A 27,270-nucleotide genomic window follows, 5' to 3' on the forward strand; every position below is an offset into this window, starting at 1 on the left:
GATGGACGTGGCCCTCTTCAACAATGAGATGAATCAAATCAGTTCCAACAGAGCAGTAATGAACTGAACCAGCCACACCCAGCGAAAGAACTCTGGGAGATGACTATGAACCACTACACAGAATTCTCAATCTTCTATTTTTGTCCGCCTGCATTTTTGATTTCCTTCACAGGCCAATTGTATATTATTTCAAAGTCCGATTCTTCTTGTGCAGCAAAACAACTGTTTGGACATGTATGTATATATTGTGCTTAACTTATACTTTAACATATTTAACATGTATTGGTCAACCTGCCATCTGAGGGGTGGGAGGAGAAGAAAAATTAGTACAAAAGGTTTGGCAATTGTCAGTGTTGTAAAATTACCCATGCATATATCTGGTAAATAAAAACTATTAATTAAAAAAAAGGGAAAAAAAAAGAAAATGGATAAGGTCTCAAAGTGGACCAAAATAGTATTTGGATGCTTTTTAGTAGTTTACTGAAATTAATTAGAATCAATCTGAAATTTTTCATAAAGGAAACAGCCAAGTGTTTGAATTGAAAAGGATCCCACTATTTGGGGCTTTCATTATTATTTTTTCAAAGAAAAATTGGATTTCATCAATATGGAGGGAACTCCTGGTGAAGAAAACATCCATGTCAATCTGCCTCTATTCTATGGCTTTGAAATCTTAGAGAGTTTTCTGAGGGCACTGAGAAGTTACCAATGAGTTGTTCAGTGTCACCAGGTCAATATGTATAGGAGGTAGGATATGAACATCTTTCTGATTAGTATATGCTTCCTTTTTTATTAATTCATGTTGATAATAAAAACCATTGAATGGAAGAGTTGGAAGAAAACCAGCATTCATCTAGTCTGACTTCTCTGCTTTTCCTCACCCTATCACTCCATAGCTTTTATAGCTGAAAACCCAAAGTCCAGAGAAATTTGCTTAAGCTCATATGGTGGGTTAGCATCCAGGTCAGGATTTGAATCCCTGTCTTTTGGTATCAAATCTGTGCTCTTTTTGCTAAGTAATGCTAGTTCTTAACAAAAACAATTCTACCATATTATACTCTTTACTTTCTGAATGCTTTCCCATATATTATTATCTGAAGTCATTCTCATTTCATATTCAGATTATAGTAGAACAGACATTAATTCTCTATTGCTTGGCTAAGTTTTCTCAGTTACCTCACCTGCAAAATGGAAGAAATCTAATTTAAAATGTATCTTCCAGTTTTCATTGTTTACAATTCAATGGTTGCCACTTAACAAACGAAGTTGATATCATATTACTTGCCTTCTCAGTAGGTGGAGGAAGGGTAAGGAAAGGAGAGAATTTGGAAATAAAAAATAAGAATGTTAAAAATAAGTAATAGATGAGCTAAGGTTAAGGGATAAAGAGGTTCACCTAAATCTAATTCAAATCAGTTTAATTCAACAAACTCTTTTTTAAGTGCTTACTATGCATAATCCAATTAGCTCATGAAAGACACAGGACTAGGGTTAATTACTTGTACACAGACTTTTAAGGGGCCAGCTAAGTGTTGCAATGGGTAGTTAAAATCCTGCCTCAGACACTAACTAGCTATGTGACTCTGAGCAAGTCATTTTGATGTAATCTGACCTAGAAGTGCTCTTGCTCTAGCAACCTATTTGTCAATGATTGTAAAAGTCCTCTGCTCTAGGAACGCAATAATATTTCTTCCCTTCAATTTTAGGAAATTAGTAATCCTAAAGCCCTTTGGCCTAAGTGTGCTCTTATTCTAACAATCTGTCTGTCAATGATTTCAAAGTTTTCTGGTTTTAGGATAGTGCTAGATTTGCTGGTCAGTGATAATCAAATTCCTGAGACCACTCCTCAAACCTACTTGTAAGCCATAAAATTAACAACATGAATCTCTAATCCTATTTTATATAACTCTATCCCTTCTCTTGAATTCATTTGGTAAATTATCTGGAATTTAGGCCGCTTGTAATGGCATTATAATTCCAAAATCTTTGCCCCTTGATAAGGAAATGGGTTCAGGTCTTCAGTCTTGTCTGTGACCTCAAACTTTTGGGGTGCTTCCCAACTTCAACAACTTGACCCTGTTTGCCTCAATTTTCTCATCTGTAAGATGGCAGGAGAAGGAAATGGCAAACCACTCCAATATCTTTGCCAAGGAAACTCCAAATGGGTCATGAAGAGTAACGCCAAACAACAACATCCTTTTTCAACATCTCTGAGGCATTAGCATGATGGGCAGTCCAATTAACTCCTCTCCCAACCTGGTTCACCACCTCTTTAAGGGGAATACTGGTTTTCCATAAGAATCTTTTAGCATCAACTCTACTTCTGAACCTAGATTACACCTGCTTCTCCATTTTTCTTATTAGAGAGACAGGTCATTTTTATTCCTTGCTCAGAAAGTCCTGTAGAGCAGACTATGTTCTTTTCCCACAACCCCAGTGGAAGGTAAATCAGGATAAAAATCATCCCTAAGAGGAAAAATAAAAGAAACATTTCCACCTAGGTGGCCACTACATCTTTAAGTCATTGAAAACCAGAAGATCCGTAAATATTAATGTAGTCTCCTTTTTCTGGGTGAAGTTTTTCCTTCTAGCTGTGACATTAAGCTGGACAATTCAACTAGAGTACTTAATGAATACTCCTTGGGCCTTTTGTATGGAGCTTTCTTTACAGTATAAAGAAGAACAGTTTCTTTGAGTGTTAAAAAGGATGAAATAAAGTTCTTTTTCAATACTGTCTGGCAAAAATGAGGCATTTTCCCCTAAGTAACATTTGGAACTAAATATCTTTATTCATCTTTATAGAAGAATATTCACATCCTTCTAATTTATTTCCCCCACAGTGCTTAGCATATAACAGATGCTCAGGAAGCATTTATTTGGCTGATAAAATCCCTTTCCAATGTCCTTCCTTTTAAGCAAATATTCTGATTTCTCTGTATGTGTGTTTTTAATATACATGACTCCTAACATCTCAGAAATTACATATGATATTAGTTCAAAAGTGCAAATTAGTTGGAGTGTAGGCTTCCTTGAAGTAATTATAGCTTACCCCTATATATAACTTTGCAGTTACTAACTATTTTGCATATATTACCTCACTGATACAGCAATCTTTTGAGTCAAACAATTCAAGTACTATTAAAGTCTCTTTACAGATGAAGAAACTGAGAATCTATCAATAATCAATAAGCATTAAAGCATCTACTATATGCCAAGCACTGATTCATAGAGGTTATCATTTTTAATGTGCCAAGACACACTCCTCTTTCAACTTCTGATCTAGCAATCTTTATCTTCAGTTCAATTTTTCCCATGAAGCCTTCTTAATTTGATCAAATGATCATGACCTCATATCTCCTTATCTGTATATACTTTGTATCTTAGCAAGTAGAATATAAGTTTCTTAAACATACTAAAGTCTTTTTCTTCCTCCTTTCCTCCTTCTGTCTTTCCTTTCATTCTTCTTGTTTCTCCTCCTCCTTTTTCTCCCCATCTAATTCTTCTTTTTTCTTCTTTTTCTTCTCCTCCTATTCCTCCTCTTCTTCATCTCCTTCTTCCTCTTCATTCTCTCCTCCTCCTTCTTCTTTCTCCTGTAATGCCAGAGAAACTGAGGCAAGATAGAGATTAGAGAGTTTTTAATATTTTATTAATTGGAGAGTATGATTGACTTGACAGGACTCTCATCTCAAAGTATCCATGGCGAATATGAGAATCCCAGGTTTTTTTTATAAGACTTTGAAACAAAGAAAGAAAAGAGGGAAGTTTCTGGACCATAAATTTGGGAGCCAGAGTCAGAATATCTGAATAAACAGAAGTAAAGATGTCAATGAGGTATCCCAGATAATCTTATCTTTTGGAATATTTAGAGGGGGACAGTGCTATAAATTCTTGAGGACAGAAGGAGTTAGGAGCCAGGAAGTCTGAACTCCCCCTTATCTTGAGTCTTACATTAACAATTTATAACCTTAGAACAGCAACCTTCAGTCTGGAGGGGAGGTTTGGAACTAAGGGGATTGAGGCAAAACAGTTAAGGAAACTGAGGCAGAACAATTTAGGGAAACCAAGGCAGAACCAATCAGGGAAACTGAGTCAGGACAAATAAAGAGAACTGTAGCACAAAACTCTTTATTCTTCTTCTTCCAATTATGGAATCCAATAAGAGAATCTGTAGTGTTGCTGGGCATAGTGATATTTTGATAATAATGTGAGGAGCAAAGGAGAAAAACTGACCCATATTGAAGCCGGATTATCAAGAGACGTGAATGGAACTCATCCATACTAACAGAAAGTTCTGTTACCAAGATTTAGTTCTTGGACTTCTGTATCTAAAACCAATTTTCTTTTCCTTCTATCATCTTACTCTTCTCACCATTATTTATTCTAATAATATTTCTAAGCTATGCTGAGACTGAACCCACAATATGATGATAGTGCACAAAACAGTATATCTAAATACCTCTCACAAATAAACACAAGAAGGAAAAATGTTAGCCTTGGCCTGAAAGAATTTAGTATGTCACAGGTTGTTCCAGAGAAAGCAAAGCCAATTATCAGATTTATGACTTATGGTTCTGTTTACATTTTTGTTCTTAAGGCTAATTATTTGTTGGTTTTTAAGCTAATGGATCTGTCCTAATTAGGAGCATTAATAGCCACTAGCAGATTAAATGAAATGAGACATTTATTAAATTTTCATAAGCCTCATATTTCATAACAAAAATCCACTCCCTGCCTATACTTTCCTAAAATGCCCCTCTCCAAGGACAAGGCAAAAGAATCAGATCTGTAGTTATATTGTAAACAGAATCACCGAAACTGTTCACAGTGATTGTTCTTCCCATTTTGGACACTAATCAGCATTGGTTAAGGCAGCCCACAGAATATATAGTATTTTCAGAAAGATTTGCATTTCTTATGTAAGCAACTAGCTTCTTTAGAAGAAAGGACCATCCACTCTGAGCATTGGAATAGTAGGGAGCAGGCACTTAATGCCTCTCCCTCTCCCTTTCTCCCTCTCTCCCTCCCTCTCTCCCTCTCTTCCTCTCCCCCTCTCCCTCTCCCTCTCTTCTTCTCTCTCTCTCTCTCTCTCTCTCTCTCTCTCTCTCTCTCTCTCTCTCTCTCTCTCTCTCTCTCTCTCTCTCTCTCTCTCTCTCTCTCTCTCTCTTTCTTCCCTACTCCCCAAAGACAGACTAGCCTCAGAAGACTAGCCTACCATTATTTGCCTAAATGCCTGAGAACTGGGTAAATCATAATATCTTCCTGACCTACTTCATATACAAGTATTGTAATATAACAAATGCACAGGTTGATGAAACCCCTTGCTGCTAAGAGTATTCTTTAGACCACAAATGATGATGAGTAATGTTTCCAAGGTAGAATAAAGTAGGTCTGGAACACCAGCTGATTTTCATTGCCTTCTCTCAGCACACTGAAGGAGCCTGGATGAACTGGGCAGAGGCCTACTTTGGCAGATAGGTTGTTCGATAAATTATCTCCCCACCTTCCTCAGGAAAAACAATCCAAAACAAAAGGAAGACTGTGTATTTCTTTTCTTGATTTTGTTACTTGGGTCTGTAACTGAAGGTCCTATAATTAGACCAGGAAAATGACACCCAAAGCCAGAGCAATGCTGTGATGTGTGTGGGTGAGGGGATCAGGAGTACAGTGAGAACTGGATTAATGCCCACAGTTAATTCCCCACAGATTTTTTTGTTTCCACTACATCAATCATTGAAGGTCCCTGAAGGCTTATTAACCACCAAAGAAGAACAAATTAAACTCTAGAAAATGAGAGTGAAATGCAAGAAAACCAATTCCTTCTTCTCTCTCTGTCCTCATCCCCACCTTTTAATGTAAAATGGCACAGTGGATAGAGCACTAGTTCTGAAGTCAGGAGGACCCAACCCCATCACTTTTCTGTTTGCCAACTGTCAATGGCTGGAAAATACTAATTCTGAGCACAATCATAAAATTATGCAGTTTGCTAATCAACTTTTGGAGGAAGACAGTAGAATCAGAAAGTACACCCCATCCCCAAATAAGAATAAAAATAGCACAACTGCTTCTATAATACAACTTCAAGCTAGAAAGAGTTTTTATAGGTTTACCTGCCTTTACTCAAACATATATGCTATAGAAAGCTTTACATTTGTTTTTAAAACTTTGAATTCCACATTATTGCTCTGTAAGAAATGACCAGCAGGATGAATACGGAGAGGGTTGGAGAGACTTACATGAACTGATGCTGAGTGAAGTGAGCAGAACCAGGAGATCATTATACACTTCAACAACAATACTATATGAGGATCAATCCTGATGGAAGCAGCTATCTTCGGCAATGAGAGGATACAATTCAGTTCCAATTGATCAGTGATGGACAGAATCAGCTACACCCAGTGAAAGAACACTGGGAAATGAGAGTGGACTACGTGCATTTTTGTTTTTCTTCCCAGGTTATTTTTACCTTTCTAAATTTGATTTTTCTTATGCAACAAGAGAACTATAAATATGTACACATATATTGTATTTAAGATATATTTTAACATGTTTAACAGGTATGAGACTGCCTGTCATCTAAGGGAGGGGCTGGAGAGAAGGAAGGGAAAAGTTGGAACAGAAGTGTTTGCAAAGGTCAATGTTGAAAAATTACCCATGAATATGTTCTGTCAATAAAAAGATATAATTTTTAAAAATCTTACATGAACTGATGCTGAATAAAGTGAGCACAACCAAGAGAACACTCTGCATAGCAATAGCAAGATTATGTGTGGTCAACTGTGATGAACATGACTCTTCTAAACAATGAGATGATTCAAGGCAATTCCAATAGACTTGGGATGGAAAATGACAATCACACTCAGAGAGAGAACTGAATATGGATTGAACCGTAGCATTTTTCACCTTTTTTGTTTGTTTGTTTGTTTTTCCCCCTTTTGATCTGATTTTTCAAAACATGACAAGCATGAAAATAGATTTAAAATTATTGTATATAGTTAACCTATATCAGATTGATTGCTGTCTTAGGGAGAGAGTGATAAGGGAGGGGTGGAGAAAAATCAATGTTGAAAATTATCTTTACATGTATTTGGAAAAATAAAATACTATTGAGAAAAAAATTTTAAAAGAAAAAAAAAACTTTGAATTTCAAATCCTCTCCCTTCCTTCCTCCCCAGCCTCTACCCCATTGAGAAGGCACATTCAAAATTTTGCAAATAATTTCCATAAAAATCATATGATATGGAAAGTTTTGAGTCCATCATGGTTATATTAATTGAATCCTATTTTCCCATAGACTTCTGTTATGAGAAAGAATATGTTCTTCCTTTCTGATTGTTCTCATTGGCAAGGGCTCCTAATGCATAGTCAAATCATTAAGTATTTACTATGTGCCTGTCATTGGAGGATAAAAAGAAGAGTTTAAGAGGCAGCTAGGTGGCATAGTAGAGAGAGCACCAGCCCTGAAGTCAGGAGGACCTGAGTTCAAATGTGACCTCAGACACTTAACACTTCCTAACTGTGTGACCCTGGACAAGTCAGTGAACCCCTATTGTCTCAGCAAGAAAGAAGAAGAAGAAGAAAGAAGAAGAAGAAAGAAGAAGAAGAAAGAAGAAGAAGAAGAAGAAGAAGAAAGTATGAATATATCTAAGATGTATATATATATATATATATATATATATATATATATATATATATATATATATATATATCTAAGATACATAGACTGAGTTCTTAAGAATAGGACTATATGTAGCGCCACTAATAAATGCTTATCAACTGACTGAGAAGGAAGGCACAACATTGAGGTTAACTGTGAAAGAACTCTTATAGGAAGTGAGCTTAGACACAAAGGAAGCTGGGGATCTAACTAGCATATTTACAGGGATCTCAAATTCATCAAAATATGAATAATCAAATTTTAAAACACCTGTCATTTAATCTTTATCAGTTTCAGTGTTTCTCAACTGTGAAATGGAGATAAATGGAGACAGTAATATTAGAAGTAAGATGCAATAGGGAATGGTAGGCACCATTATTATATATTTGGACTAAATTTCACTTGTATAAAAATATTAGGAGGGAGGATGCAGGAAGGGAATAAGTATTTGATATGTGTTTACTCTGTGTTAGGCACTTTACAATACATATTATCCTGGAAGATATTTTATTATTATCCCTCTTTTGCCATAAGGAAAGTAAGGTAGAAGTTGCATGTTCAGGGTCACTCAGCTAATAAATACCTGAGGTTGGATTTGAATTTAGATCTTCCAGACACCAGGTCTAGCATTCTATGGACTATGCCATCTAGCTACTGGAGTGGTATAATACAATGAAATGTAATTAGTCTCTTTGATTTGGTCCTATTGATGAGATGAGTATTCAGACAGAGGACTGGATTCTGAAATGAGTAGGCCTCTCTGGTATACCTCAACGATACTCAGATTACCCAGATGCTTATACAGCAGGAAATATTCTATCTTCTATCGGGTCCTTTATCTCCCTAACTGCCGTTATTTTAATGATTTTTATCATCTGAGAAGCCTTCGCATCCAAACGAGAAGTTTCCTCTGTAGAACTGACCACTACTAATATTGAATGACTATATAGAAGGAATTTGGCCTATTGTACTTTGAGATGACCCAATCAATATTAACTGGAGAAGGAAATGGAAAACCTCTCCAGTATCTTTGCCAAAAAAATGCTAAATGGGGTCACTAAGAGTCGGGCGCAATTGAAAAGCAACAGCAATCAATATGAAATAGGAGAGGTAGCCTGGCATATTGAATAGAGTAAGCTTTGGAGGTGAGAAAGCTGGAACTCAACTCTTGAGTGGACATTCTAGTTGCATGACTATATTGCAAGCCCCATAACTTCTCAATGCTCTCTAAAATTCTCAAGGACTACAATATATAGAGAAGTTGTTAATTCTCCATCTGCATAAGCAGAGGAAATTTCCATAAGGAAATTCCTGCTTCAGCAAAATAATAAATAGCTGCTCCTATTTTTTTTTTTTTTTGGTGGTGGTGGTGTTTGTTCTTCCAGTCATGTCTTCTTATTGGGATGCCATGTTGGAATTTTTTTTTCTTGCCAAAGATAGTGGAGCAATTTGCCATTTCCCCATTTTACAGATGAAGAATTTGAGAGAAACAGAATTAACTTGCCATGGATCACACAGCTAGAAAATATCTGAGCCTTGATTTGAACCCATTAAATGATTCTAGGGCTAATGCTCTATCCACTGAAGTATTAGCTGCTAAATTAGTCTGTGATTAGTTGTCTTTAAAGCCTGGCATATTGGTAGTAAAATTTGCTTCTTTCTGATAGGCTCAACTACGATTGTACAACTAGACTTATTCTGAGCATATATATTACATAGACTCTCATGATATTTTTTAAAAGGAACTTATACTTTGAATGTATAATTTGAACTGAACTTATGGCCATACAGGAAAGATCTCTTCTTCTCTCTCCTTTACTTTTAGACCTTGACTATTGCTCAGATTAGAAACACAGCCAAGAGATTTTCTTTCAAGATATAATCGATTCTACCTTTCCAGTAAACCAGACCTCCCTACTTCCCTGCAGCTGTCACTGCATAATAGAGCCTGCTATGGATACACCCATTCTACCTTCCTCTGACTTTTTTCTTCAAGACAAAGTTGTCAGAATAAAATATTTCAATGGGATAAATCAGTTCAGGGAAAACAAAGAGGCTCTTTTCACAATTCAATCTAGCCTTCTCCATCAAGCTAAGGGTAGAAAATCATAACTCAGGAAGAAGGTGATGGAACTCTCCCTGTAATGACAAATTTCCTTTTGTGGAGACCTCTTCTCATTCTTCTTCCATCTTATGAGTTTCACTGAAACCTGTCCTCCTCCCCTACCCCATAAACAGTAAACACTACAATTCCTTCTCAATACTAGTTCAACTTTCTAACCTTAACTCTCTGGTCCTAGAAATAGAGTTTAAATAATCCTTATATCACTTTTTATGTCTAAATCATGAACCCATTTCAATCTTCTCTTGGTATAGTATTAGGTGTGGATCAATATCTAGTTTCTACCATACGAATTTCCAATTTTCTCAGCAGTTTTTCTCAAATAGTGAGTTCTTATCCATCAACTGGGGTCTTTGGATTTGGACAGTTGATCATATTTAGTAAATTTCAGCTTAATTTTCCTTCTATAGCTTCCTGCTAGAAACTACTGGCAACAGCAACCAAAACAACAACAACCAAAACAAAACAAAAAACCTCATAACTTGTCTAGATTTTATTTCCTGCTAGTGTGTTAAAATTATTATTTTAATTAATTTAAGTTGAATTTTTAGGTTTCTCTAAGTAGATCATATCATCTGCAAAAGTTATGAATTTGTTTCACTTAATCAACCTTTAGTTGTTTTTAATCTCTTCCTCATTTTATTGTTATAGCTAGCAATTATAGAACTATATCAAATAAGAATAGTGATAATGAGCATCTGTTTTACCCATGATTTTATTAGAAAAGCTTCTATCACTTCTCTATTACAAATAATGCTAACAATTCTCATATTGAGAAAAAATCCATTTGTTTCTATGATTTTTAATATTTTTCTGTTGTTTTTCTTTTTCTACTTTTCAACATTTTTAATACAATTGAATGTTTTATTTTGCCAAAAATCTACTGATATATATTATAATCATATGACTTGCATTACTTATATTATTATTATGGTCTATTATGTTTCTAGTTTTTTTGTATAATGAATTGACTTTCATTCTTGGTATAAATACAGCCTGGTTAGAGAGTATATATATACTCTCTGAAACATATATATGTTTCTATACCATTTTAGCTCTTTTTACTCATTGTTTTTGCTCTGCTATTCATCAATGATATTACTTTAATATATTTTCTTTACCTTCTTTTCACCTAGGCTTAATCGTCAAGATCATATACAATTTATATAATATTAAAATTAAGTGTTCTTTGAATGGTCTTATAATTCATTTTTAAAGCAATCTGGGTTTTATCTACTTGTTTGTTTTGGACATTCATTTGTGGCTTGCCTGATTTTTTCTCCTAAGATTGAGCTACTTAAATTTTCTATTTCTTCTGTTAATTTTAGTATTTTAGAGTGTTTTATAAATACTCACAGTGGTAATTTTGATTGGCTTATAATTGAGAAAATTATTCCTGATACTTGTTTTCTATTCCCTTTTTTTAATTAAAAAAAAAAGTTTTCCTCTCTCCTCTTTTACAAAATTATATAAGCTATAAGTTCATCTATTGTGGTAGTTCTTAGTACTGTTTGTTAATTAAATAGGGGAAATTTTGCTTTTAATTTTATTAATCTCTTCTTTAATTTTCAGCATTTCTGTTTTTTTAACTTGTACCTTGCTAGTTTCTTTTTAAATTACAAACTTTATTAATTTGTTCTTTCTCATTTCTGCTATTAAAAAGGTTTAAAAATATAAACTTTCCCCTAAAGATTGCCTTTGATGTGTGTAAAAAGAAATTGGGTTTCTTGTCTTTTGTTGCTCTCTTCTTTGATGAGGTTATTTATGGTTTCTAAGATTTGCTCTTTGACCCACAAACCTTGCATAATTAATTTATTTTGCCTTAATTCAATTTGAATCTTTGTACTCTAATTTTTCATTGCATCATGACCAATGAAGTAGACATTTAATAATTCTATTTTCAGCATTTTTGGAGATTTTAATGCCCTAGTGCATAATTATTTTTAATTGGAATATATAACTAAAAACACCTACATTCCTTTGGTATTCTATTCTTTACTCATCAAAGATCTATTATATCTAATTTTTTAACTTCTTTCTCATTTACATTTTCATTAGATTTGTCTGGATCTGAATATGGTGCATTGAGATCCCCAACCATTGTATTTTAGGATGTATTTTACCCTGCAATTTAATTTACTTTAATTAACTTTCCCTTTAAATAATTGAATACTATATCATTTGGTGTGTATACATTAAGAATTATTTCATTTTTGTGCTGCCCTTAAGCATAATGAAGTTAGTTAGTCTATATTGTTTAACTATGTGTATTTTTATAATCCCTTTGTCTGAAGTCATGATGACCATCTCTGTTTTTCTAAAATTCACTTTAAGCATAGTAAAGTCTGCTTCAGGCCCTTATTTTAACCCTATAAATCTTTTTGTTCCAAGTGTATTTCTTGCAAATAACATGCTACTATAATAGGTTTCTAGTGTGTTTTGCTCTCCTCTCCCATGTAATGGGTAGCTTCATCCCATTCACATTCATAGTTTGAAAATTACTAATTCTTTACCTTTTGTCCACCTCTTTACAAAAAAGAAAATGGAGAAAGAAGAGTGTGATTAATTCTAGAGATCCATAATTAAAGTAATATGCTTCCTATCATGTGCTACGTTCACTTCTTTTTTCTGTTGTTTTTTTTTAATCTCTCCCATGGTTTTTCCCTTTGGCTCTGATTTTTTCTCCCAACATGAATCATAAAGCAATGTATATTAAAAATAAATACATTTACTAAAAAAGATATAAACCAATTATATTAGAACATAGAAGAATTTGTTATAGTAAAACATTCAACTTAGAGAAATAAGTAGGAATAGGGACAGGAGATAAATTAGTTTAAGAGAAAAGGTAGAATAGTGGCAAACAAAAGAAACCAATTTTATAGAATGGGTGATAAAGTGGAGATTGAGTGGAAAGAATGAAGGAATATTAGAACAAGTGACTGGAGTTTAGGAAAGATGAAAAGAGGAAGGGAAATTTCATTCAGTCTCCTTAGTTCTTTTGTTGGATGCAGATGGAATTTTCTGTCCAAAGTATATTGGGAGACAGCTGCATGAGCTCCTCGTTTTCTCTCAGAACTTACTTCATGACAAGCCTCTGACTTAATGCTTGACCCAGAAAGAAATCCACAGATGATCACCAAGAGAAGACATCCTTGAAAGTCTTCAGAAAAGGTCTGTGTTTGCTCGGGGGAGGGTCAATCAGACTGGGCGCAGACTGAGGGCAGACAGCCAGAGCAAGACTGGCAGCTAACCCAGCTCAGACCGGAGGGGGAGGGGTGTGATCTCTGCCGTTTCTGTGAAAGGGCTTTTGCCCCAGTGTGGATGCTCCGTCTTGGCAGCAAGCCAGGAGCGGTGGAGAGAGTGTAAACACCAGAGGTGAAGATTAAAACCCCAGAAAGCCAGCGTCTCTCAGAGCCCGGCCACCCCCAACCCCCACCTGGACTGACTCGGTGCGTTCTCGGAGCCTCAGAGCGCAGACTCAGTACAGTCATTGCTGTTCTGTTAGTGGCTCTCTGCTGCCCTACCCCCAGTCTGTAGAGGAAGCCTATTAATACCATCCAGACCCATCCCCCGCAAAACAGACCAATTGTTTCTCTTGTCAGTTTGTTTTCTTTGATTCCTACTCTGACAAAATGAACAAAAAATTCAAAAGGGCTCTAACCATTGACAGCTTCTGTGTGGAGAGGGAGCAGACTTCAAATGCTGAGGAGACTAGGAACAGACTGTCCCCAGATGTATCCCCTGGGAGGGATATAAGCTGCTCCTCAATACAAAAGAACCTCATAGAGGAAATCAAAAAGGCTCTCACAAGAGAGCTGGAAGAGAAATGGGAAAAGGAAAGGGAAGCTTGGAAAGAGAGCCTGGAGAAGTCATCCCATGCATTCAAAGACAGAATGGATAAAGAAATCAAATCATTGAGAAACAAGATTAGTGAGCTGGAAAAGGTAAACAACTCCAAGGAAAACAGGATTAGTGAGCTGGAAAAGGTAAACAACTCCAAGGAAAACAGGATTAGTGAGCTGGAAAAAGAAATCAGCTCTCTAAAAAATAAAATGGATAAAATGGAAAAAAATTCCATAGAAGATAAAAACTCAATTGGACAATTACAAAGAGATATAAAAAAAGTGAGTGAAGAAAATACATCATTGAAAATTAGACTGGAACAAGTAGAAATGAATGACTCAAGGAGAAACCAAGAGGGAGTCAAGCAAAACCAGAGAAATGAAACAATTGAAAAGACTGTCAAGTACCTTACCAGAAAGACAACAGACCTGGAAAACAGATCCAGGAGAGACAATTTGAGAATAATCGGACTCCCTGAAAAATGGGAGGAAAAAAAGAGCTTGGACACCATTTTCGAGGAAATTATCAAAGAGAACTGCCCAGACGTTTTGGAAACAGAGGGTAAAATAGACATTGAGAAAATTCATCGATCACCTACTGAAAGGGACCCTAAAATCAAAACGCCAAGAAATATAGTGGCCAAGTTCAAGAACCATCAGACAAAGGAAAAGATATTGGAAGCTGCTAGAAAAAAACAATTCAGATATGGAGGATCCACAATAAGGATAACCCAGGATCTAGCAGCGTCCACATTAAAAGAACGCAGGGCCTGGAACATGATATTCCGAAAGGAACTTGGTATGCAGCCAAGAATAACTTACCCAGCAAGAATGAGCATCGTTTTCCAGGGAAGAAGATGGACATTTAACGAAATAAATGAATTCCATCTATTTTTGATGAAAAAACCAGACCTACATAAAAGGTTTGATCTTCAAATACAGAACTCAAGAGATTTCTAAAAAGGTAAAAAGAAATCTTAAGAACTATACTTCTGTCAAAAAAAATGTAAAGAACATATGTACAATTTGTCTTAGAAACTAGAGGTGGAAAGGAGATTATATCATAAAAAAGTGTAAAGTGGTGGTACTATATCTCATGAAGAGGCAAAGGTAACCTATTATATCTGAGAGAAAGAAAGGAGGGAGATGAACATAGCGTGTATCAATAGACATATTCGATTTATGGTGAAACTTCTTCCACTTCATTGAAAAGTGAAAGGGAAGGAGTAAGCTAAGGGGAAGGGAATACAGTAATTTCGAGGAAAAGGGGTAAAATAAGGGGAGGATCTTTAAGGTGGGGGAGGGATCCTAAAAAGGGAGGGCTGTGAAAACCAAGTGGTGTTCACCAGTTTAATACTGGATAGGAGGGTAAGAGGGAAGGAAAGGGGAAAAGCATAAGCAGGGGTTAATAGGATGGCAAGCAATATAGAATTAGTCCTTCTAACCATAAATGTGAATGGGGCAAACTGCCTCATAAAGAGGAAGCAGTTAGCAGACTGGATTAAAAGTCAGAATCCTACTATATGTTGTTTACAGGAAACACATCTGAAACAGGATGAGACATTCAAACTAAAAGTAAAAGGGTGGAGCAGAATCTATTATGCTTCAGGCAAAACCAAAAAAGCTGGAGTAGCCATCCTCATCTCAGATCAAGTAAAAACAAAAATTGATCTAATTAAAAGAGATAAGGAAGGGCATTATATCCTGCTAAAGGGAAGCATCAATAGTGAAGCAGTATCAATATTAAACATGTATGCACCAAGTGGTGCAGCATCTAAATTCTTAAAAGAGAAATTAAGAGAGCTGCAAGAGGAAATAGATAGCAAAACTATAATAGCGGGAGATCTCAACCTTGCACTCTCAGAATTAGATAAATCAAACCACAAAATAAATAAGAAAGAAGTCAAAGAGGTAAATAGAATACTAGAAAAGTTTGATATGATAGATCTTTGGCGAAAGCTAAATGGAGACAGAAAGGAATATACTTTCTTCTCAGCAGTTCATGGAACCTATACAAAAATTGATCATATACTAGGGCATAAAAACCTCAAAATCAAATGCAGTAAGGCAGAAATAGTAAATGCATCCTTTTCAGACCATAATGCAATCAAAATAACATTTAATAAAAAGCCAGGGGAAAAGAGACCAAAAAATAATTGGAAACTAAATAATCTTATACTAAAGAATGATTGGGTAAAACAGCAAATCATAGACATAATTAATAACTTCACCCAAGAAAATGACAATAATGAGACATCATACCAAAATGTGTGGGATACAGCCAAAGCAGTAATAAGGAGAAGTTTTATATCTCTACAGGCCTACTTGCATAAAATAGAGAAAGAGAGGGCCAACGAATTGGGCTTACAACTAAAATCGCTAGAAAAGGAACAAATTAAAAACCCCCAGACAAACACAAAACTTGAAATTCAAAAAATAAAAGGTGAGATTAATAAAATTGAAAGTAAAAAAACTATTGAATTAATTAATAAAACTAAGAGTTGGTTTTATGAAAAAACTAACAAAATAGACAAACCCTTAGTAAACCTGATTAAAAAAAGGAAAGAGAAAAAGCAAATTGATAGTCTTGAAAATGAAAAGGGTGAACTCACCACTAATGAAGAGGAAATTAGAACAATAGTTAGGAGCTACTTTGCGCAACTTTATGCCGATAAATTCAATAACTTAAATGAAATGGAAGAATACCTTCAAAAATATAGCTTGCCCAGATTAACAGAGGAAGAAGTAAGTAGTCTAAATAGTCCCATCTCAGAAAAAGAAATAGACCAAGCTATTAACCAACTTCCTAAGAAAAAGTCCCCAGGACCAGATGGATTTACAGGTGAATTCTACCAAACATTTAAAGAACAACTAACTCCAATGCTATGTAAACTATTTGAAAAAATAGGGATTGAAGGAGTCCTACCAAATTCCTTCTATGACACAGACATGGTACTGATACCTAAACCAGGTAGATCGAAAACTGAGAAAGAAAACTATAGACCAATTTCCTTAATGAATATTGATGCTAAAATCTTAAATAAGATATTAGCAAATAGACTTCAGAAAATCATCCCCAGGATAATACACTATGACCAAGTGGGATTTATACCAGGAATGCAGGGCTGGTTTAATATTAGGAAAACTATTAGTATAATTGACCATATTAATAATCAAATTACTAAAAACCATATGATCATCTCAATAGATGCAGAAAAGGCATTTGATAAAATCCAACATCCATTCCTACTAAAAACGCTTGAGAGTATAGGAATAAACGGACTATTCCTTAAAATAATAAGGAGCATATATTTAAAACCTTCAGTAAACATCATATGTAATGGTGATAAACTAGAACCTTTCCCTGTAAGATCAGGAGTGAAACAAGGTTGCCCACTATCACCATTACTATTCAATATAGTACTAGAAACTCTAGCCTTGGCAATAAGAGCCGAGAAAGAGATCCAAGGAATTAGAGTAGGAAATGAAGAAATCAAATTGTCACTTTTCGCAGATGACATGATGGTATACTTAGAGAACCCCAAAGACTCTGCTAAAAAGCTATTAGAAATAATTCAGAATTTTAGCAAAGTCGCAGGATACAAAATAAATCCACATAAATCCTCAGCATTTTTATACATTACCAACACAATCCAACAGCAAGAGATACAAAGAGAAATTCCATTCAAAATAACAGTCGATAGTATCAAATATTTGGGAATATATCTACCAAAGGAGAGTCAGGAATTATATGAGCAAAATTACAAAACACTTGCCACAAAAATAAAGTCAGATTTAAATAATTGGAAAGACATTCAGTGTTCTTGGATAGGCCGAGCGAATATAATAAAGATGACAATACTCCCCAAACTAATCTATTTATTTAGTGCTATACCAATCAGACTCCCAAGAAACTATTTTAATGACCTAGAAAAAATAACAACAAAATTCATATGGAAGAATAAAAGGTCGAGAATTGCAAGGGAACTAATGAAAAAAAAGTCAGAGGAAGGTGGTCTAAGTGTACCTGATTTAAAGCTATATTATAAAGCAACAGTCACCAAAACCATTTGGTATTGGCTAAGAAATAGACTAGTTGATCAGTGGCATAGGTTAGGTTCACAGGGCAAGATAGTGAATAAAAATAGCAATCTAATCTTTGACAAACCCAAAGATCCCAAATTTTGGGATAAGAATTCATTATTTGACAAAAACTGCTGGGAAAACTGGAAATTAGTATGGCAGAAACTAGGAATGGACCCACATTTAACACCACATACTAAGATTAGATCAAAATGGGTCCAAGATTTAGGCATAAAGAACGAAATCATAAATAAATTGGAGGAACATGGGATGGTTTACCTCTCAGACTTGTGGAGGAGGAAGGAGTTTGTGTCCAAGGGAGAACTAGAGACCATTATTGAAAACAAAATAGAACATTTTGATTACACAAAATTAAAAAGTTTCTGCACAAACAAAACTAATGCAAACAAGATTAGAAGGGAAGTAACAAATTGGGAAAAAATTTTTACAGTTAAAGGTTCTGATAAAGGCCTCATCTCCAAAATATACAGAGAAATGACTTTAATTTATAAGAAATCAAGCCATTCTCCAATTGATAAATGGTCAAAGGATATGAACAGACAATTTTCAGATGATGAAATTAAAACTATTTCCACTCATATGAAAGAGTGTTCCAAATCACTATTGATCAGAGAAATGCAAATTAAGACAACTCTGAGGTATCATTACACACCTGTCAGATTGGCTAAGATGACAGGAACAAATAACGATGAATGTTGGAGGGGGTGTGGGAAAACTGGAACACTGATGCATTGTTGGTGGAGTTGTGAAAGAATCCAACCATTCTGGAGAGCAATCTGGAATTATGCCCAAAAAGTTATCAAAATGTGCATACCCTTTGAACCAGCAGTGCTACTACTGGGCTTATATCCCAAGGAACTACTAAAGAAGGGAAAGGGACCTGTATGTGCCAAAATGTTTGTGGCAGCCCTTTTCATAGTGGCTAGAAGCTGGAAGATGAATGGATGTCCATCAATTGGAGAATGGTTGAGTAAACTATGGTATATGAATGTTATGGAATATTATTGTTCTATAAGAAATGACCAACAGGAGAAATACAGAGAGGCTTGGAGAGACTTACATCAACTGATGCTGAGTGAAACGAGCAGAACCAGAAGATCATTATACACTTCAACAATGATACTGTACGAGGATGTATGCTGATGGAAGTGGATTTCTTCAACATAGAGAAGAGCTAATCCAATTCCAATTGATTAATGATGGACAGAACCAGCTACATCCAGAAAAGCAACACTGGGAAATGAATGTAAACTGTTATTTTTACCTTCTGAATCCAATTCTTCCTGTGCAACAAAAAATTCGGTTCTACACACATATATTGTATCTAGAATATACTGTAATATATTTAACATAAAAAAAAAAAACAAAGTATATTGGGATCACTTTGAAACACTGAACAGTGTACTGAGAAGAACCAAGTCTTTCATAAGTTGATCATCACACATTCTTGCTGTTATTATGTACAATGTATTCCTAGTTCTATTGTTTCACTCAGCATCAATTTAAGTGAATCTTTCCAAAACTTTCTAAAATCAGCTTGTTAATTATTTTTATAGATCAATAATAGTCTATTATCTTCATATAATACAACTTGTTCATTCATTCTCCAGTTGATGGGAATCTACTCATTTTCCTATTCTTTGCTACCATAAAAAAGGTGCTACAAACATTTTTGCACATGTGGGTCCTTTTCCCTCCTTTATGATTTCTTTGGCATACATACCCAATAATGACACTGTTGGGTTTTAAGATTTGCAAATTTTATAGTTGGGCATAGTTCTAAATTGTTCTTCAGAATGGTTAGATCATTTCACAACTTTCACAACAATTTACTAGCGTCCCAGTTTTTCCACATCCCTTCCAATATTTATTGTTATCTTTCCTGTCATCTTATCCAATCTGAGAGGAGGGGGGGGATAACCTCAGTATTGTTTTAATGTGCATTTCTCTAATCAATAGTGATCTACAAAATTTTAGTATAATTATAAATGGCTTTAATTTCATCATCTGAAAATTGTCTGCTCATATCCTTTGACCATTTATCAATTGGAGATTGACTTTATTTTTTATAAATTTGACATGGTTTTTTACATATTTTAGAAATGAAATTTATCAGAAACAATGTGGAGATTTTTCCCAGCTTTGTAAATGGATTAAATCTTTAGGAGACATTAAAAGCTTTCATATCTAATATCTTCATTTAACACATGAAGAAACTTTGTCATTAAAAAGAAAATAATGTTTAGGGTCACACAGACAGGATTTGAAGTAGGATTTTCCTAACTCCAACTATGGTAGTCTATCCATTAAATCTCTCTCTCTCTCTCTCTCTCTCTCTCTCTCTCTCTCTCTCTCTCTCTCTCTCTCTCTCTCTCTCTCTCTTTCTCTCTCTCTCTCTCTCTCTCTGTATATATATATATATATATATATATATGTGTGTGTGTGTGTGTGTGTGTGTGTGTGTGTGTGTGTGTATTAGAGTGTATATTCAACCCTACTTTAGTCCAATTCATATAAAAGTAAGGTTTATATGATTCCTGCCTTGTTCAGCCTTCCCTCAATGTTTCTATACTTTTCTAGAGCATCTCAATTATGAGACATAAGTTCCATCCTTTCTTGCCCACTTTTTTTCCCATATTATATTCCTTTCTCCCTCATTTTTCTTTCTTAAGATTATCAGAAAAAAAATAAAAACCTCCAATTTTTAAAATAATGCCTTTTGTGATCTTTGAAGATATTAGCATTCTGAAAGGATACTTCTTTCTTCCTCTATTACTTCTTCATCAGATATCCCCTTCCATTTGTTCAAATGTATTCACCTTTCTAGTTATTCTTGTCTTCTCTCTTGGCCATTGAAAATTTCTAATCATCTTTTTTTCTTTATATAAGTCTCTTGGTGAAAAAAGCTTTGTTTATTTGCTGATCCGTGTACAAGGCAGTCAATCTCCTATCTGTGTGTTTTTGTACCAACTGTCCTTCAAGCCTAGAATTTATCCCTTATTCACTTTTGCCTCTCACTGTCTGAAGTACTGTCTGAGGCAGGATTTAAATTCAGATTTTCCACATCAAGCACTGTATCCATTTTGCCATCTAGCTATCTGTCACAAAGAAAGGAAAGGTACTGGAGTTAGACTAGAGAGATTTTCTTTATTCAGTTACATATCTACATTTCTGGAGGAAACAATAAATTTAATCTGTGCTGACACTATGTGTAACAAGAGGCCTTTCAAAGAATAAACATCGGTTCTTTTTTTTACTTTTTTATTCCCAATTTTTCTCACCTATAAAATGGAATTTTTTTTTCAAATTGAGAATCATCCTCACAAGTCTATATGGAGCATGAACATTTATAGTCTGAAGCTAAGAAGCATGGCAGAATTCTGGGATACTTGCAAAAAATTAGTTCTTCGAGTCAAATATATGTTAAATATTACCAGCCAGGCACACTAGGATTCTTGCTATGGAGGGGAACTCTAATAGCCCTTTCAGCTCTGTACCTGGCACATTCTAGGCACTAAGTAAATGCTTGTTGATTGCTTGACTGTTGACATCCTTTGATTGATCAGAAGAGCATTTTGAGAGCATGGAAGATGAAGTAATTGGGGGAAGAGTCATAAATAAAGCCAAAGGCATTTGTGCTCCCAAGATCCCATTCTTGTACAGCAACTCTGGCCTTTGAAGAGAGCCAAGAATTTCAACATCCTCTTTTTTCTGGCCTTATTCTTCTCCTGCCTCAGGCTTCCCTGACTTTCACTACAAGAACTCTAATGGTATGTATGATTGGAAATAGAAGGAAAACTTCAACTCTCTCATATTATGGATTATTCCAGCAAAACCAGTTCCATCAGTCACATTTAAGCATTTCACTTCTACAAGTTGTAATCTCCTATAATTACCAGTGACCATTCAAAAACTGTCTATTCATAGCCTTCATTTTTATCTGAACTCTGCATGTGGATGCTGCCAGGCATGTGTCCTTACAGCTTTGGCAACACACATGGCCCTCCCCTCTGGGTAATGAGCTCAGCCGTTTTATTGCTGGGATTTGTGTGTGTTTGTCGGTGGAGAAGAATGAATTTTCATCAAGACTGACATACTTCAGGGGAGGCAATAGCCAGTTCTCAAGCATCAACAAGAAACCTATTGCCCAAACAGTTGCTTTGACCTGTTTTTTCAATATAGTTTAGTGACTCAATTGTTTATATGTAGCACCTTATTGGAAAGATATTAAATTATAATTGAGGTAAAGGATATACTAAATTACTTCACAGATACCATCAATTTCACAGTTGTACAGCACTTTAAAATTTGCAAAACACTTTAAATATGTTTTATCATATGATCGTCAACTCTAGGAAATAGATGCTATTACTATCTGCCTTTTATAGAGCCCAACTTCTTTTTTCCCTCTGAAGCAATTGGGATTAAGTAACTTGCCCACCACAGCAAGAAAGTATTAAGTGTATGAGGCCAGATTTGAATTCAGGTACTAATGCTCTAGACACTTTGCCACCTAGCTTCCCTAGAGCCCAACTTCTTAAACTGTGATTTACAAACTCATATAGGATCTCATAACTGAATGTGGGGCCCATGAAAGTATGACTTATGCCTATTTTATATACTCATGGTCACATAAACATTTCTCAAGCACAAAGGGATCATGAATGGAAAAAGGTTTAAGAAACCTTGCTATAGAGGGGCATGCAGGTATTGCAATGAATAGCATTCCAAACCTAGAGTCAGGAAGACCTGAGATGAAATTTGGCCTCAGATGCTTACTAGCTATATGACCTTGAGCAGGTTACTTAGCCCTATTTACTTCAATGTACTCATCTGTAAAATGAGCTGGAGAAGGAAATGGAAAACCATTTTAGTATTATTTTCCAAAAAAATCCCAAATTGTGTCACAAAGAGTTGAAAATGACTAAACAAAAGCAATGAGTTGGAAAGGACTTTACTAATTATCAAATCCTACCAATCCGTAAAAGAAATTCCTGCTCTTCATGCTTGAGGGGTAACCACCTTACTATCTAAGAAAATTTCCCTTTTGGATAGCTCAAAATCTGGCATTTTTTCCTGATATCCAACCAAAGAGACATTTGTATCCATTAGTCCTGGTTCTGTTGCCTGGGGCTTGTGAAAATGAGACTAATCTCAAATCTAGCAACAGTTCAAATACTTGAACAGTTATTGCTACCTCACTGAGTTTTCTATGCCCAAAGCTAAATATCCTCAATCACTTTGGGGTCTTCTTATATGACATGAACTTAAAACCTTTCACTATCCTAGTTTTCTCCTTCAGTTGGCTTCAGCTTAATCAATGTTTTCCTTAAACCATGGTATCAGAAATGAACATAGTGTTCCAAATGTGGTTTCATGAGGTCAGAGTACAAAAAGCCTATCATCTCCTTCTTCCCGGAAGCCATACCTCTCTCAATATCCTCCAGGATGATTAGTTTTCTTATCTGCCACACAATGTGACTGACATATTAAGCTTGTAGTCCACTATGACTCCTAGGTCTACTTCAGTCAAACTATTGTTTAACCATGCCTCTCTCACCCTATACCTCCTTCTTACTCTGATAGCATGCTGTGTAACTCCTGAGATCACTAAAGAAGTCACAAAAAAAAAAAAGGAATCCTAAGATAATGAAGTCTCAGAAAGATCACAGAAGCAATCTTCAAAGCCATTCTCCCAGCGATTTATAGAAAGAATCTATGGTGTATAAAGTGAGGCTGTCCAAGGGTTCCCTTCCCCCAAAATCTCTCCATCTCTAGCTTTATCTTAGCCTAAAATTCACATGGCATCATTCCTTTAGGTTAATATAATTTTGTCTTCTAAAAATCTTGTTAATAAAATTTTGTCTCTTAAAAATCTTTTAAAAGTGATGAACTAATTTCATTTAATAAACATTTATTCAATGTTAATATTAAATGTTAAATGTAATGATTATTACAATGATAATTCTTTCCATAATTCTATGTAGTTGTAATAGCTCATGGAAGTCATAGTCTATCCTGGGGAAAGTAATTCTTACATTAGAAAAAATTATCTAAATAGCCAAGGGTGTACAGAATTGTTTGAACTTACTGGACATTTAAACATTGTCCATTTAAAATACCTTGGAAGAATTCAAGTTGAAGATGCTTCAATGAGTATTGGAAATGCTTATGTTGGTACATGCAGGCTAGGGCTTGTTACCAGTAAAGTTTGCAAGGAATGAGAGGTATGGAGTAAAGCTTCTTAAACTTTTTTTCATTCATGACTCATTTTTACCGGAGAAATATTTTATGTGACCACAGGAATATAAGTATATAAAATAATATGTAAATCAAACATTTACTGATAATAAATCATAATTTTACAACTCCACATTCACTTATGTGCCCTCACATAGGGTCATGAGCCACAGTTTAAGAAGCTTTGGTTTTTAAAAAAACTCATTAAGGACATCTTCATGATCATTGTAAAAGAGTGCAAGCTAAACAGATAGGGAGAATGAGGGACAACAGAAGGACAACTCAATCTCTGCACTGGAATCCACAAAGCTACAATGAAAGCCTTTTCTACCCCCCCCCCTATATTTGCTTGCTGATCCAGCTCATATCCCATGAAATCCTCAATATAGGAAGCCCCCCATCCAGGACTAAACTATTGGGTTGAAGTGCTGATTCATTGCTCAATATAGCTTTTAGTTTAAAACTCTAGAGAGAGAAATTGAGATCTGAAAAGAATAGAAATTCTAAATCACAAGATTAGACAGGGACACTTTGGAATAGTAAAGCAAAGAAAGACTCTTCTCCATTTTTCTTCTTCCGTTTTCTTCTAGTTATCAGCTGTATTATTGAATATTTCTCCCCAAATATGTTCTTCCTTACACATTTTAGACCCCCCTGGCCCTAATCCCATCTTTTCTGATTCAGGGGGAATCATAATATTGAATGAACATCATAAAATTATCAGGGATAATAGCAACACAAGAATGCCAGAGGTTTTTTTTTTTACTCAATTCCCTTTGGCAAAAGTTTCCTTAGCAGCTATAGATCAGAGAAAAACTTTCCCAAAGTTCCTTTTCTGTATCATTAAAAGCTTATTTTGTCATCTAAGTGACTTGTACTTACCAACGTATTCAATTATTGAAATGTTTTGATAACTTTTAGGTATGCCAAATTGCTTTCCCTTTATATAGTAAATTTTAGTCATCTCTCTGAGACAATCATTGGGGTAAAAAAAATGTTCAGCAAGAAAATCATGATTCATTCAGACATACTAATAATTGACAATGCTACTTAAGCTGCTTAAATGGGCAGTAAGATCTCCTGCAAGCCTTGAAATAATGAATTCTTTTATGTTGTAATATCTGTGTATTATATCCCATAGTCTTTGTTTCCTATGATTTGAGTAGGAAGCCACTGTATTAGAATAAAATGTGGTACTATGTTTATTTCTTTTTTATTTCTATTTATTTATTTATTTATTTATTTTGCTGAGGCACCTGGGGTTAAGTGACTTGCTCAGGGTCACACAGCCAGGAAGTGTTAAGTATGTGAGGCCACATTTCAACTCAGGTCCTACTGACTTCAGGGATGGTGCTCTATCCATTGCACCACTTAGATATCCCCATGTTTGTTTCTTCATATATTTTTCTGATTGGGTATCTTATTATCTTTTAATATTATGTAATTTCTAAACATTAATGTTGTCCACAGATATAGGCTCATAGATAGAGTAGCCATCCATTCCTCCTTGTAAAATTGTAGGAAACCCCCAAAGCACAGATTTTGGAATGAGGATAACAAACACTTTATCTCTCCATCAATTAAAATGTTGAAAAAATCTAAAGCAACATTGAATCTATTATTAATCTAAATTGTTAGAAATAGTGTAGAAAAAGCATGGGAGTAGCTGATTTTTCTCTTGTATATAGGTCCCAAAAGTTTTGATCTTTGAGTTGTTACTTTATGGATCTTATTCCCAATTGTTGACATTAAAACTGGTAGGATCAGCAGTAGACCCATAGTCAGAAACCGATCTTCTCCTACCCCTCCTAGGCCAGATAGAACATGTTCCCAATGGGAAGTTATCCAGAGACCTAGTTCAGTAGTCATGTATCTCAAAGTCATCTAGCTGTAGCCTCAAATTCAGTCTAATAAGTTAGATTTCAGATGCTTACCTTATGTATCATCTCTTTTGTATAACTGCCCAATCATTCTTTCTACCTCCAGTTAAGTCCACAAACTCTTCCACAAAAATCTTTAGAAAGGCAGAATTTTATTTTAGTTAACTTTTATATTAGTTAACTTCCAGAAGCTGAGTTAAAAAGAATGAATGAATCACAATCTGCCCTAGGGATAATAATGTTCATAAAAGGGAAAAGCTGCAAGTAGCCAAGTGTATACAATACTATAACTCTATGTCAGACTCTGATGTAAAACAAGGGTAATGAGTAAGGTGCTAACTATTTTTCTGAAGGTAATGATAATTTAATAATCTTTCTACTATTCAGTTTTTCCATTTAAAAGTATGGCAATTATTACTATTACTTTTATTACTACTACTACTACTACTACTACTACTACTACTACTACTACTATTACTACTACTAACAATAATAATAGCTTTAATTTATATACTGCTTTTAGATTTGCAAAACAATTTATGCACACATAGATCTTTACAACAATCCTATGAGGAAAGCATTATAATTATTATTATCTGATTTTACAAATGACAAAATAAAGTCAAAAAGAATAGCTAATATAGAATTACATAGTAGCAGAGATAGAAATTGAACCCATAATTTCCTGAATCCTAAATCAGCATTTGATACATTGGATTACATAATACTTCTTCATGGACTTACATTTACATTGTGTTTTAGATCTACAAAGCATTTTTCATGCATTTTTTCTCTTATTTTCACAATACCCATAGGAAGTAGGTAGGGTAAATATTAAGCCCAATTTATAGATTATAAAACTGATGCTTTGGGAGATTAAAAATTTTCCAGAGGTCATGGGATTCTTTAATGGTATAGTAAGTATTAAACTCAAGTTTTTCATCTCAGATTTTAAGCTTCTTACTTCTCTGCCAAGGCTGGATCAGGTTGATTTTCATAATGTCATTCTAAAATGACTTCTTTAAATCCCTACATAAACTTCTCTTTTATTTTCTCTATTATATCAACTAGCTTTTATTTTTATCTTCTCTTTCCATTTATCAAGTGATTTCAGAATTTCTTTCTCTTTATTTTCTGGACTTTATAATTCTGAAACTAATTTTACATGGTTTTCATAAGTCTGAAACATAAAAATATGAATTTGAAATTAAGTATCAGAGCTCTTCTGCACATATAAAATTTCACTAATCATTTTTATATATTTAAAAACAGTTTACATTGTTGTATAGCCCGACATAAAAAGAAGTCAAAGATAATATAAATATGTTCAAATATGTGTTAACAAGAGATCTCAACTCCATCATATAGCTTAAACAAAACATGTTGGATGAAGTATTGCTCATGCTCCAAAGAAGGCTTGAATCA

General features: G+C 34.7%; 1 long non-coding RNA gene across 2 annotated transcripts in view; it reads right to left on the minus strand.

Moving 5' to 3' along the window:
- Positions 1-2,792: 2,792 nt before the first annotated feature.
- LOC141540541 (uncharacterized) overlaps positions 2,793-27,270 on the minus strand; it is a 249,912-nt gene continuing 225,434 nt past the window's right edge. For both annotated transcript variants that reach the window (XR_012481579.1, XR_012481578.1), the window contains one exon: positions 2,793-3,607. This is a non-coding gene — a long non-coding RNA (uncharacterized LOC141540541). The remainder of the gene's footprint in view (positions 3,608-27,270) is intronic.

Source organism: Sminthopsis crassicaudata, chromosome 4 (assembly GCF_048593235.1).
Source record: "Sminthopsis crassicaudata isolate SCR6 chromosome 4, ASM4859323v1, whole genome shotgun sequence".
Classification (NCBI taxonomy): Eukaryota; Metazoa; Chordata; class Mammalia; order Dasyuromorphia; family Dasyuridae; genus Sminthopsis; species Sminthopsis crassicaudata.